At 49.1% G+C, this 12,476-nt stretch overlaps 1 pseudogene; it reads right to left on the bottom strand.

The window, feature by feature from the left end:
- Positions 1–541: 541 nt before the first annotated feature.
- LOC122444432 lies at positions 542–772 on the bottom strand (annotated as a pseudogene).
- Between the last annotated feature and the right edge of the window lie 11,704 nt (positions 773–12,476).

Here is a 12,476-nt window from a genome sequence, read left to right as displayed (position 1 = left end):
CCCATGACAGTACCTCTTAAGCCCCAAATCCCGGTGAGGAGAACTGTGGAAATGCGCCCTTTCTCTTTCAATTCAAAAGTCACTCACAGAAAGAGAGGAAAATAAAACCGCTGCAGAAAGGGGAGGTGCTCGAATTCTAGGCGCTTCCTTTGTCTCATTTTTACCACCATTAACCTGCAGGAGAAAATGAAGACCAGAACTTAGGTTGAGCCTTCTGCTTGGAGCTTGGCAGAAGTGGTGCCTGAAGGCACAGACTTGGGTTCTCTCCGTGGCCCGGTGACAAAGAAGGCTCCTCCTGGTGTGATGGAAAGAGCAGCTCTGGTTCCCAGACGGTGTCTGCAGCCTTCTAGCCGTGGAATTTACTGGAGAATTTGGGTGGGGCCCACATAGCCAAGGGCTGCTCACTTAACAGTAATTTGTGTTGCTTCCATCCTCCCCCTCTTTTTTATATAGAAGTCAGAATATATAGTTGATTTAGTTTGTAGTTTATTCACTTAAAGTGTCATTTTTACTGCTTTTATCCTTCACTTTTTTTTCTAAAAAAAACGTGGAATGCTTCACAAACTTTCGCGTCACTCTTGCTCAGGGCCACCCACTCCAATGTTCTTGCCTGGAGAACCCCAGGGATGGGGGAGCCTGGTGGGCTGCCGTCTATGGGGTCGCACAGACTCAGACACGACTGAAGAGACTTAGCAGCAGCAGCTTGCTCAGGGCCACGTTAATCCTCTGTGTATCGTTTTAATTTTAGTATATGTGCTGCCGAAGCGAGCACTATCCTTCACTTTTTATATTTAAATTTAAAAATAAAGATACTTGATGTAGTTTATAGTTTATGTCTGATTCTTTCCTCTTCTCTGTGCAAATGAATTTGGAGTTAAGGGGCCCTTTGCTCTACGGGGGAGCCTCGTTAACCGCCTGCCGAGGCAGAGCCGTGACTGCCGGGTCCCTCAGCGCGGCTGTCTGCCGGCCTCAGGCGGAGCTGCTGTTTGGGCGCCCTCTGCCCTTGTTGGTGTTGACGATGAGGGAGCGCCGAGCAGGGCTTGCTGTAAGTCCTCCTGTGACCTGGGCTGGCATCAAGGTTTGTCTTACCAAAAATTTTAAAAGGCAGTTCCATACTCCTCTCCACAGGGATTCTTAGCATTTCCATCTCATCAGCACCGTGAGTGCTCACAAGGAGACAGGATTCCTTCCTGCCCTCCTCCTGTTACTAGAATAACCAGAGCCTTAAGTTTACCCCTAGTACGTGCTTTCTTCTGGCAGATGCCAGCAACCTGTGTCTCATTAATCCTTGTGTTTTTTTAAATTTAAACTTAATGTTTACTTCTTTAGGAGGATAGCTGACTCACAATGTTGTGTTTGTAGGTGTGAAGAGCCTTCATCAGTTGTCCCCATACGCATACTGATTCATCTTTGTTTTTTTCACAGACACGTTATTATAGGTTGTGGAGTACACCACCCTTTCTAAAGCAGGTCCGTTCGACTCTATATCCTACATGCATTTGTTTGTATGAATTAATCCCCACCTCCTAATTTATCCCTTCCACCCAGAGCTCCCCTTCTCAAACCATGTGTGTTTCCTAAGACTGTGTGCGTATTTCGCTTTTATAAAATAGCTCATTGATATCAGTTTCTGAAATATTACACTCACTATGATTGCTCTAGATTAATCTTTGATTGTTGTAGATTATCCCTGTAAATGACATTATTTTTTCATGGCTGAATCACGTTCCATTCGATGCATAGATGACTTTTTTATTCATTCATCTGTCCATGCACACTTTGGTTACTTCCATGTCTCAGCTGTTGTAAATGCCGCTGCTGTGCATGCTCGTGTGCATTCTTGTTGCTCAGTCGCTACTTCTGTCTTGCAAAACCGACAGTCCCTGGGAGACACCCAGTCCCCGTTCCCCTCCCTCAGCCGCTGGCACCTACGATCCTGCTTTCTGTGTCTTTGGAGCCGACTGCTCTGGGACCTTGTATGAGTGGACTCAAACTTTTATTCTTCCGTGTCTGGCTTATGTCACTGAGCATAATGCCTTCAGGCTTCATCCACGCTCTAGGCTGTGTCAGAACTGCCTTACTGTCAGGCTGGTCAACATTCATTGTGTGGATGGACCGTGGTCTGCTTGTCTGTTCTTCTAGGACACATGGAATATCTACATTCATCTCTCATGTCTTGTCATATTTGTGGAATAGCTTCAGAAAGTCCCATGATCCAAGAGTCATTCACCATTACCTACTTTGTAAACTTTTTTATTTTGCAATCCATCAAAGCTCAGAAGACGGGAAGAGTGTTTGTGAGCTTCACCTGTATTTACGAACAGATGCTTTAGGATATTCATTTTATTGCCCGTGTGTGGGCTATGCGTGTGTGTGTGTGTGACTGTTTGCTGACATGTGCTGGTAGGGTGCAGGGTGTGCGTAGGTGTGCAGCGCACTGGTGTGCGGGGGCGGAGGGGCTTGGGGCCCGAGGCGGGCAGGCGGGTGCAGGCGGGAGCTCCCGGTGGTTCTCTGCTCTGGTGGCGTCTATGTCCCACCTCTTCCCGCATTCCCGCTCGGATGCAGTGTGGGGCGTGCATACGGGCGTCAGCCCTGGCACGAAGTCACCTGAGCGGGAGCCTAGGAGGTGTCAGCCACCCTACCCCCACACCCTGTGGGGAAGCAGGAGCGTGCTCCACCCCCTAACTGACCATCAGGATGGACGGACCCGCTGTCTCCACGGGACCCCGCAGGACGGTCCCTCCCGGGCGTCTGGGGCAGCGCCTCCTGCTGGAAGCCTGGGACGCTGCAGCCAGGCCACTTCCGGTCTGTCACTGCGGGACCCCGGGCTGCGCTCGAGGTTCCTGGCTCTCCCTGGCCCCGAGAACCACGTGGCCACAGAACCTGCTCACTGCTCTGTTCTGCCCCTTGAGATGTTAGTGAGGAAGCTTTTGTTCCGTTTCCTGACGTGGGTGAAGTGTGGAGCCCAGGGGTGCTCTCTTCTTCAACAAGGGTAGATCCTAGTTCCCACATGCGGGTGAGCCCCCGTCCAGCGATGAGACCCGGGGGTGTGACCTGTGCCTCCTGGGAGCGCAGCCCTAAGCTGCTTTGAACCTGACCACGTTCTGTCTACATGGTCGATTCAGACCTCTCCAGGTCCTGTCTACACCGATTATGTTTAGATGAGGCCCGTGCTTCTACGATGAGAACATTTACACCTGACCGGGTTCTCTGTGCGGCAGGACGCGGAGACCTGGGTAGAGACCCGGCCTGGCCTCTGTCACGGAAAACTCTGTGCCTGCGTCTGAATGTCAGCGCTCAGATGTCTGGGGTCTGGAGCTGAGGTGCGTTTCTCTGGGTAACCGTGCTTTTCTCTGAGTGGGCTTCCACGGCCCTCCCGGGGGTCAGTGCTGAGGTAGGGCTCTTAGGCTTTCCCTCGACAAGTTCACCTCCGCTGGGACTCATCGAGACACCTCAGGGAGGCTGCCTGGCGCTGTTCAGTCTCTCAGTCGTGACCAACTCTCTGTGACCCCATGGACTGCAGCTCACCAGGCTTCCCTGTCCTCCTCTATCTCCAGTGTTTGCTCAAGTTCACATCTGTTGAGTCAGTGATGCCATCCAAGCATCTCATCCTCTGCCATCCCCTTCTCCTGCCCTCAATCTTTCCCAGCATCAGGGGCTTTTCCAATGAGTCAGCTTTTCCCATCAGGTGGCCAAAGTATTGGAGCTTCAGCTTCAGCCTCAGTCCTTCCAATGAATATTTAGGGTTGGTTTTCTTTAGGATTGACTGGTTTGATCTCCTTGCTGTCCAAGGTCTCTCAAGAGTCTTCTCCAGCACCACAGTTTGAAAGCATCAGTTCTTCCGTGTTCAATATGGTCCAACTCTCACCTCCATACATGACTACTGGACAAACCATAGCCTTGACTAGATGGACCTGGCTTGTTTACATATTGGGGTCCTGCTGAACACAACCATGGTGTCTTGACCAAGGGGACGTGTGGCCCCAGGTGGGGGGATCTGGGGGCTGTGTAAGTCTCACCCCGTCTGCCTGGGTCAGAATCATGTGCAGAGGGAGACCATAAACACAAAACTAAGAAAAAGGAAGGATACATGTGAGCTTCACTTGTGTTTAAGAATTAATGCTTTACAGTATCATTTTATACAGGCCTGTGTCTATCCCCTTTTTACCCCTGCGAGTTCCCCATGCCTGGGGCTCCTGGAGGCTCCTCAGGTGAACTACCTGGTAATTATTCCAATTTACCAGCACGAGCCTCGCAAGAAGGGAGCAGGTTTATCTGGGCAGTTGATTGCAGGGCACATGGATCAGGCAAAAAGCCAATGGGCAGCAGGTGAGGGAGCTGCTGTGATCTCCTTCCAGCAGAGCGTCCGTGCTCAGCAGAGACCAGACCGGCCCCTCGTCTCCAGCCCAGCTTCCGGTGTGTTTTCACAGCACCTCAGCGGGACAAAAGAGCCTGGGACCCCAGCACCGAGGTAGTGTGTTCAACATTACCACGACAGCTGTGAGAACAGTTAATATCACAGAGAACCGAGGGGAAAGAGGAGGACTTCTCTGGGACAAGTGGGGGAGGAGACTGACACTTCTATCTGCCAAGCCAGGAGGTTACAGGAACTCACTCCTTTCCACCGTAGGGGCCCAACCAGCAGGGACCTGGTGTCCTCACCAAGGGTCTTCCCACCAAAGGTGCAGGATCTGGGAGGGGTCACCCTGGAGACTGTGGACATGTGACCCCAGGTGCAGGGTCTGGGAGGGGGTCACCCTGGAGACTGTGGACGTGTGACCCCGGGTGCAGGGTCTGGGAGGGGTCCACCCTGGAGACTGTGGACGTGTGACCCCGGGTGCAGGGTCTGGGAGGGGTCCACCCTGGAGACTGCGGACGTGTGACCCCGGGTGCAGGGTCTGGGAGGGGGTCACCCTGGAGACTGCGGACGTGTGACCCCGGGTGCAGGGTCTGGGAGGGGTCCACCCTGGAGACTGCGGACGTGTGACCCCGGGTGCAGGGTCTGGGAGGGGTCCACCCTGGAGACTGCGGACGTGTGACCCCGGGTGCAGGGTCTGGGAGGGGGTCACCCTGGAGACTGCGGACGTGTGACCCCGGGTGCAGGGTCTGGGAGGGGTCCACCCTGGAGACTGCGGACGTGTGACCCCGGGTGCAGGGTCTGGGAGGGGTCCACCCTGGAGACTGCGGACGTGTGACCCCGGGTGCAGGGTCTGGGAGGGGGTCACCCTGGAGACTGCGGACGTGTGACCCCGGGTGCAGGGTCTGGGAGGGGTCCACCCTGGAGACTGCGGACGTGTGACCCCGGGTGCAGGGTCTGGGAGGGGTCCACCCTGGAGACTGCGGACGTGTGACCCCGGGTGCAGGGTCTGGGAGGGGTCCACCCTGGAGACTGCGGACGTGTGACCCCGGGTGCAGGGTCTGGGAGGGGGTCACCCTGGAGACTGCGGACGTGTGACCCCGGGTGCAGGGTCTGGGGGGTCACCCTGTGGATGTGTGACCCCGGGTGCAGGGTCTGGGGTTGTGTGGGTCTCAGCCCCTCCACGTGGGTCCGATCCTGTACCCACAGACCCCACAGGCGCTCTTCACCTCAGAGCCTCTCGTTGCTTCTGAATCTCCAGCGTCTGACTGAGGGTGCAGCCCTGACTGGCCCGCGGTCCTTTCTTCTCTGTGTTGCCGCACGCACACGGGGTCCGGCGCCTTTGAGTGAGCTGCTGCCCTGTGCCCCGCTGAGGGAAGGAGAGCCTTTGGCGGTGTCAGATCACTCTCCTGGCAGATCGTGGGTCTGACTCATAGGCTCCCCGCTGGCTGGTCTCCTCTAGACAGAGCTCATGTAAGTTCATCTGTAATTTGCTGTTATTTTATATTGGGGTAGAGTTGATTTCCAATGTTTTGTTTGTTTTGGGTGTACATGAACTTGACTCAGTTATACATAGATGGACATCTGTTCTTTTTCTGTTTTTCCCTCATATGGGTTAGTACAGTTTGTTCAGTAGAGTCCCCAGTTCTATTCAGTGGGTCCTTTTTCTTTTTCAACTTGATATATATTAGTGTGTGTATTTTCTTTCCAAACTCTTATTTTATCTGTCGCTTTCCTTTGATACGGCTTTCCTGGTGGCTCAGACAGTAAAGCATCTGTCTGCAATGCAGGATACCCGGGTTCGACCCCTGGATCAGGAAGGTCCCCTGGAGAAGGAAATGGCAGCCCACTCCAGTACTCTTGCCTGGAAAGTCCCACGGATGGAGGAGCCTGGTGAGCTACAGTCCATGGGGTCGCAAAGAGTCGGACACGACTGCATGACGTCACTTTCTTTTCTTTCTCCTTTCTTTCCTTTGATAATCATAATTTGATTTTCTCAGTCTGTGAGTCTGTATCTGCTTTGTAAATTAGTTCATTGGTCTGAGCTGATAGATTCCACCTGTACATGATATCTTAGGATGTCCTTTTCTCTCTGAAAAGTATTTATAGTATGATAATTTCTCGGTATATCCAAGCTGCTGCCAATATCATTATTTCGTTTGGTCTTATGGCTGGGTAGCATTCCAGTGTATAGATGTACCACAGTCTTCATTTTTCTGTCAGTGGACGTGTTGGTGGATTCTGAGTCTTGGCTGTTGTGATATGCTGCCCTGAAAATCAAGGTGCACGTGTCATTCTGAATGGTGATTTTCTCTGGACCTAAGCGAGGAATGGGATTGCAGAATCATATGATATCTCTAATTTTAGTGTTTCTAGGAACCTCCAGGCTGTTTTCCATCGTGGCTTCACCATTTACATTCCCACCAAGACTGTGGGAGGATTTTATTTGCTGTACATTCTCTGCAGTAATTATTCTTTGTAGATCTTTTCGATGATGGCAGTGGTGACCAGTGTGAGGTGATACCTCATAGTTTTGTTTGGCATTGATTTAATAATTACTGATGTGGACTATATTTCCATGTGCTTATATTATTATTTTACATCTTGTGAGAACAGTTTGCCTCTTCAATCTGGCTTCTTGAAAGTTGGCCCTGTTTGGAATTTTTTTCCGATGATTTACCCCAGGACATTTCTTGAGGACAGGTGTCATTTACAGACCTCTCGGACTAGTGACTATTATGAGCCCTTTAGCATCTGTTTTAAGGTGTATATATGGATCTGAACCAGCTAATTACTCCCTGTCCCTCCGCCTTTCTTTTTTGGTAACCATGAGTTTCTTTTCTAAGTCTAGGAGGCTGTTTCTGTTTTGTAAAGTTTATTTGTATCCACGTTTAGATTCCACAGGCAGTAATATCCTATATTCGGCATTCTCTATCTCACTTCACTTACTATGATTCTCTCTAGTTTCTTCCTGATAACTGGAAATGGCATTATTTCATCCTTCTTTACGTTTGAGTAACATTGCGTTGTGTGCATGCACCCCATTTTCTGCCTCATTCATCGATCCTTGTACACTTAAGTTGCTTCCGTGTCTTGGTTATTGTACCTAGGGCTGCCCTGATCGCTGGGTGCAGGCGTCTTTTTAAATTTTGCTTTCCTCTGCGTCTCCGCCTAGTTATGGGATTGCTGGATCACTGGGTACGTCTATGTTTTGTTTTTTGAGAACCTCCGTAATGTTCTCCCTAGTGGGTGTACTGACTGACATTCCCCCCAACACTCCCCCTTTTCTCCACACCCTCTGCAGACTTTATTGTTGTAGGGTTTTCGATGTGGCCATTCTGATCAGTGTGAGGTGACACCTCATTGTACATTCGATTTGCCTTTCTCTAAGAACTAGTGGTGCTGAGCATCGTTTTATGTGCTCTGTGGCCATCTCTATAACTTCTTTGGAGAAATGTGCATTTATTCTTTGGCTGATTTTTTATTGGGTTTTTTTTTTTTTTTTTTTTTTTTTAATTGAGCTGTACTAGTGGTTTGTATGTGTTGAAGAGAAATTCCCTATAGGTATCTTTGTTTGCAAGAATTTTTTCCTGTTCTGAGGGTTGTCTTTTTCTTTCACTGATGGTTTCCTTTGCTGTGCAGATGCTTTTAATGTTTATTAGGTCCCATTTGTTTATTTTTGTTTTATTTTCATGATTCTACGAGGTGGATCAAAAAAGAACTTGCTGCATTTGATGTCAAGGCGTGTGCTCTTTTCCTCGAGAGTTTCATAGTATCTGTCCTTTTATTTAGATCTTGAATCTAGTTGGAGTTTATTTTTGTGCATGGTGTTAGGGAGCATCTGGATTTCCTTCTCACTTTCATTGCTGAGGAACCTGCCCGGGGTCCTCCACAGTGGCTGCTCCCAATTTCCATTCCCAGCATCAGTGTAGGAGGCTTCTCTTTGCTCTACACTCTCTGCAGCATTTATTGCTTGTAGAGTTTCCGTCTATGGCCATTCTGGCTGGTGTGAGGTGATACCTCCTTGAAGTTTTGATTTGCATTTCTTTCACATTTAACGATGTTGACATCTTTACATGTGATTTTTTAAAACAGTGTGAGTTAAACTTACTCATTCAAATTGGCTTCTTGAATGCCTGCTCTGTTTTTAATATTTTTCTGTTGACCTCCTCTGGGACATTTCTTGAGGGCAGGTGTTTTTTACTTCCAGCCCGCAGGCCTAGTGAATAGTAAGTGCCCGTGAGCAAAGGCTTCAAAGTTGTTGTTATGGGAAATGGCCACAAGGTGGCAGCATGTTTTTAGTGCCCCTACCCTGGTCACTGGGGGAACCAGAGCCTTGGGGAAAGTCCTGTTCCTGATCGTCAATTAGAGTGGAATGCGCCAAAAGAAACACCCAAGGCTTCCGTCCCATTCCTCCTTCCTTCCTTACCCCTGCCCCCTGGACACATCCCGATTCCTGCAACACCACGCTGTGGAGGGTGCTTTCATCGTAGTTGGGGTGACCCTAAGGAAGGAAGCTGGAGGTGGGAGCCCCATCACCTGGAGACGTGGAGCCCAGGGGGCTTTCCAAAGCTCCTCCAGCCCAGAGGCGCCACGTCCTTTGGGCGCAGTAGGTGTGGTTTCACTGCAGGAGGACCCGCCGGGATCTGGAGGCTGTGGGCCGGTGCAGAGGGGAACAGGCCCACCAGGTCCACGGGGCAGGGCTCATTGGCTGGCGCATCCTCCCCACCTCCCTCAGCCCCAAGACAGTCCATCCAAGGGACCCAAGGCTTCAGGGATGTGGCAGCAGCCCAAGTCACTAAGGCCCGAAGGGAAGAGAGTCAGCATTCTCTTCTTGTAATTTGTGTTTTGTGTTGGTGTAGAGCTGACTTACAGTGTTGTAGAGAGTGTGTGTTTGTTTCAGGAGTAGAGCGACATGACTCACTCGTGCATGGCCATGCACATGCTCTTTTTTGGGTTTTCTTCCCATGTAGTTTATTATGCAATGTTGATTAGGGGTCCTCATCCTATTGTGGGTTCTTGCTGATTATTTTACACAGAGTCGTGTGTGTATGTTCATCTCCGCCTTCTCATTTCCTTTGCCCGCCCCCTTTCACTTTTGGTAACCAGAATGCGCTTTGCTATGTTATAAGGCCGTTTCTGTTTGGTCAGGAAGCTCATTTGTCCCCATTTTTAGCATCCGCCCTATGACACTTGTCTTCATTCGTCTTACTTCAGTTAGTGTGATTGTCTCTACTTCCGCCCTTGCTGCCGGACGTGGAGCGATGCTGCTCTGTGCCTATTCCCCACCCTGCTTACCTGTCCGTCTGTCCCCACCACGTAGGCTTCGCCCGTGTCTGGGCTCTTGCCCACGGTGCTGCCGGGAACACTGGGGCGCACTGTCTTTTCTCTGGACCTGTGCCCAGGAACGGGGTTGCCAGGTCCTGTGGTGCTTCTCCACTCAGTTTTCATGACGCTTCGTCCTCTTCGCTTTCATGGGCTTCCTGACTTTCATCCCCACCAACAGCAGGGAGGGTCCTTTCCCTCCATCCCCTCTCCAGCACTTACTGTTGAGATTTTCTATGCTGACCTTTCTGATGTGTGAGGTGATGTAACATTGTACTTCTGATTCATAGTTCTCTAATACTTATAGATTCACGGTTCTCTAATACGTATAGTTCTGTAATATTTGTATAATACTTTGTTATATGAACAAAGCTAGTGGAGGTGATGAAATTCCAGTTGAGCTATTTCAAATCCTAAAAGATGATGCTGTGAAAGTGCTGCACTCAATATGCCAGCAAATTGGAAAAACTCAGCAGTGGACACAGGACTGGAAAAGGTCAGTTTTCATTCCAATCCCAAAGAAACACAATGCCAAGGAATGTTCAAACTATCACACATTTGCAGTCATCTCACACGCTAGTAAAGTAATGCTCAAAATTCTCCAAGCCAGGCTTCAACAGTACATGAACTGTGAACTTCCAGATGTTCAAGATGGATTTAGAAAAGGCAGAGGAACCAGAGATCAAATTGCCAACATCCACTGGATCATAAAAAGGCAAGAGAGTTCCAGAAAAACATCTATTTCTGCTTTATTGACTACGCCAAAGCCTGTGACTGTGTGGATCACAGCAAACTGTAGAAAATTCTTAAAGAGATGGGGACACCAGACCACCTGACGTGCCTCTTGAGAAATCTGTATGCAGGTCAGGAAGCAACAGTTAGAACTGGACATGGAACAACAGACTGGTTCCAAATAGGAAAAGGAGTATGTCAAGGCTGTATGTTGTCACCCTGCTTATTTAACTTCTATGCAGAGTACATCATGCAAAATGCTGGGCTGGAAGAAGCACAAACTAGAATCAAGATTGCAGGAAGAAATACCAATAACCTCAGATATGCAGATGACACCACCCTTATGGCAGAAAGCAAAGAAGAGCTAAAGAGCCTCTTGATGAAAGTGAAGGAGGAGAGTGAAAAAGTTGGCTTAAAGCTCAACATTCAGAAAACTAAGATGCCATCTGGTCCCATCACTTCATGGCAAATAGATGGGGAGACAGTGGAAACAGTGAGAGACTAATTTTTGGGCTCCAAAATCACTGCAGATGGTGACTGCAGCCATGAAAATTAAAAGATGCTTTGTCCTGGGAAGAAAAGCTATTACCAAGTTAGACAGCATATTAAAAAGCAGAAACATTACTTTGCCAACAAAGGTCTGTCTAGTCAAAGCTATGGTTTTTCCAGTGGTCATGTATGGATGTGAGACTTGGACTACAAAGTAAACTGAATGACAAAAAATTGATGCTTTTGAACTATGGTGTTGGAGAAGACTGTTGAGAGTCCCTTGGACTGCAAGGAGATCCAACCAGTCCATCCTAAAGGAGATCAGTCCTGAGTGTTCATTGGAAGGACTGATGCTGAAGCTGAAACTCCAATTCTTTGGCTACCTGATGCAAAGAATGGACTCACTGAAAAGACTGATGTTGAGAAAGATTGAAGGCAGGAGGAGAAGGGGAAATGACAATAGGACAAGGTGGTTGGATGGCATCACCGACTCAATGGACACGAGATGGTGAAGGACAGGGAAACCTGGCATGCTGCAGTCCATGGGGTTGCAAAGAGTTGGATACAGATCCAGACTGAACGACTGAACAACAATAACTCCCATATTATGTCGTTCAGATTGTTCCAGCTCTGGTCATCGTGAGCTCTTTCGATTGTCTCCTCTGTCCCTTCAATGATCCTACTGTTAAGTTGTGGATTATTTTTTTGGGATTCATCTTCTTTGCAGCATGTGGCATGTGGGATCTAATTCCCCGACCAGGGGTGGAACCCACACCCCTGCACCGGGAGCATGGAGTCTTAGCCCTGGGCCACCAGGGAAGTCCCTGGACTCAGTATTTTTGCTTCCTCTAATTGCCACTGCCCTTCCTTTTGTGAGACATTTTGTCTTGTGCTTGCGCATTTACTGTTTGAAACAAATTCCTATGGTTCTGTTTTTTATGTACTTTTCTCTACTGCAACATGGTATCTTAGATTCCACCTGCGTTAGGTCATGGAGATGAGAGTGAGTGAGGAGGTGTGTGTGGAGCTAATAGTACCATCAGTCCCGGTTTTCCCAAACACAAGTTTAGAAATAATCTTCCCTCCTCCATCTCTGAGTCACTCTGTTCTGTGGGACGCGCCTGGCACAGCTGATGAAATAGAGCTGCCAGGGTCCAGCCCCAGCAGGATCCAGGGGAACCCTCAGGATGAACGGCGTTGGCGAGAAAGAGAGAGAGAGAGAGACCAGACTGGGGCGTGTGCAGCAGGGTCTGGCCTCCGCTTTATTTTTCACCATCACTTTTATACCCTAAGTTGGTACATTTCTAAGGGCAGATAAACACACAGACTCAGTTTAACAACATCAGCTTGTCCTTCACGAAACCAGGTGTGCTCTGCATACTTTTTGTTTATGAGAGTCTTTCCCATAGATTTTTTGTACATTATCTTCTGGCCTTGAGCTTAGCTGAAAACAGAAAAGTGGCAGTCTCATGATACAGCAGGTTGTAACATAGTAGAAATACAATCTTGTTAACACAAATGTCAGTCTTTTTGCAGAAGTTCTCAGCGAAATTTATCTAAGAAGTTTAGCACA

Source organism: Cervus canadensis, chromosome 6 (genome assembly GCF_019320065.1).
Source record: "Cervus canadensis isolate Bull #8, Minnesota chromosome 6, ASM1932006v1, whole genome shotgun sequence".
Lineage (NCBI taxonomy): Eukaryota > Metazoa > Chordata > Mammalia > Artiodactyla > Cervidae > Cervus > Cervus canadensis.
Note: the sequence above shows the minus strand (reverse complement) of the source record. Positions and strands in the feature narration are given on the sequence as shown.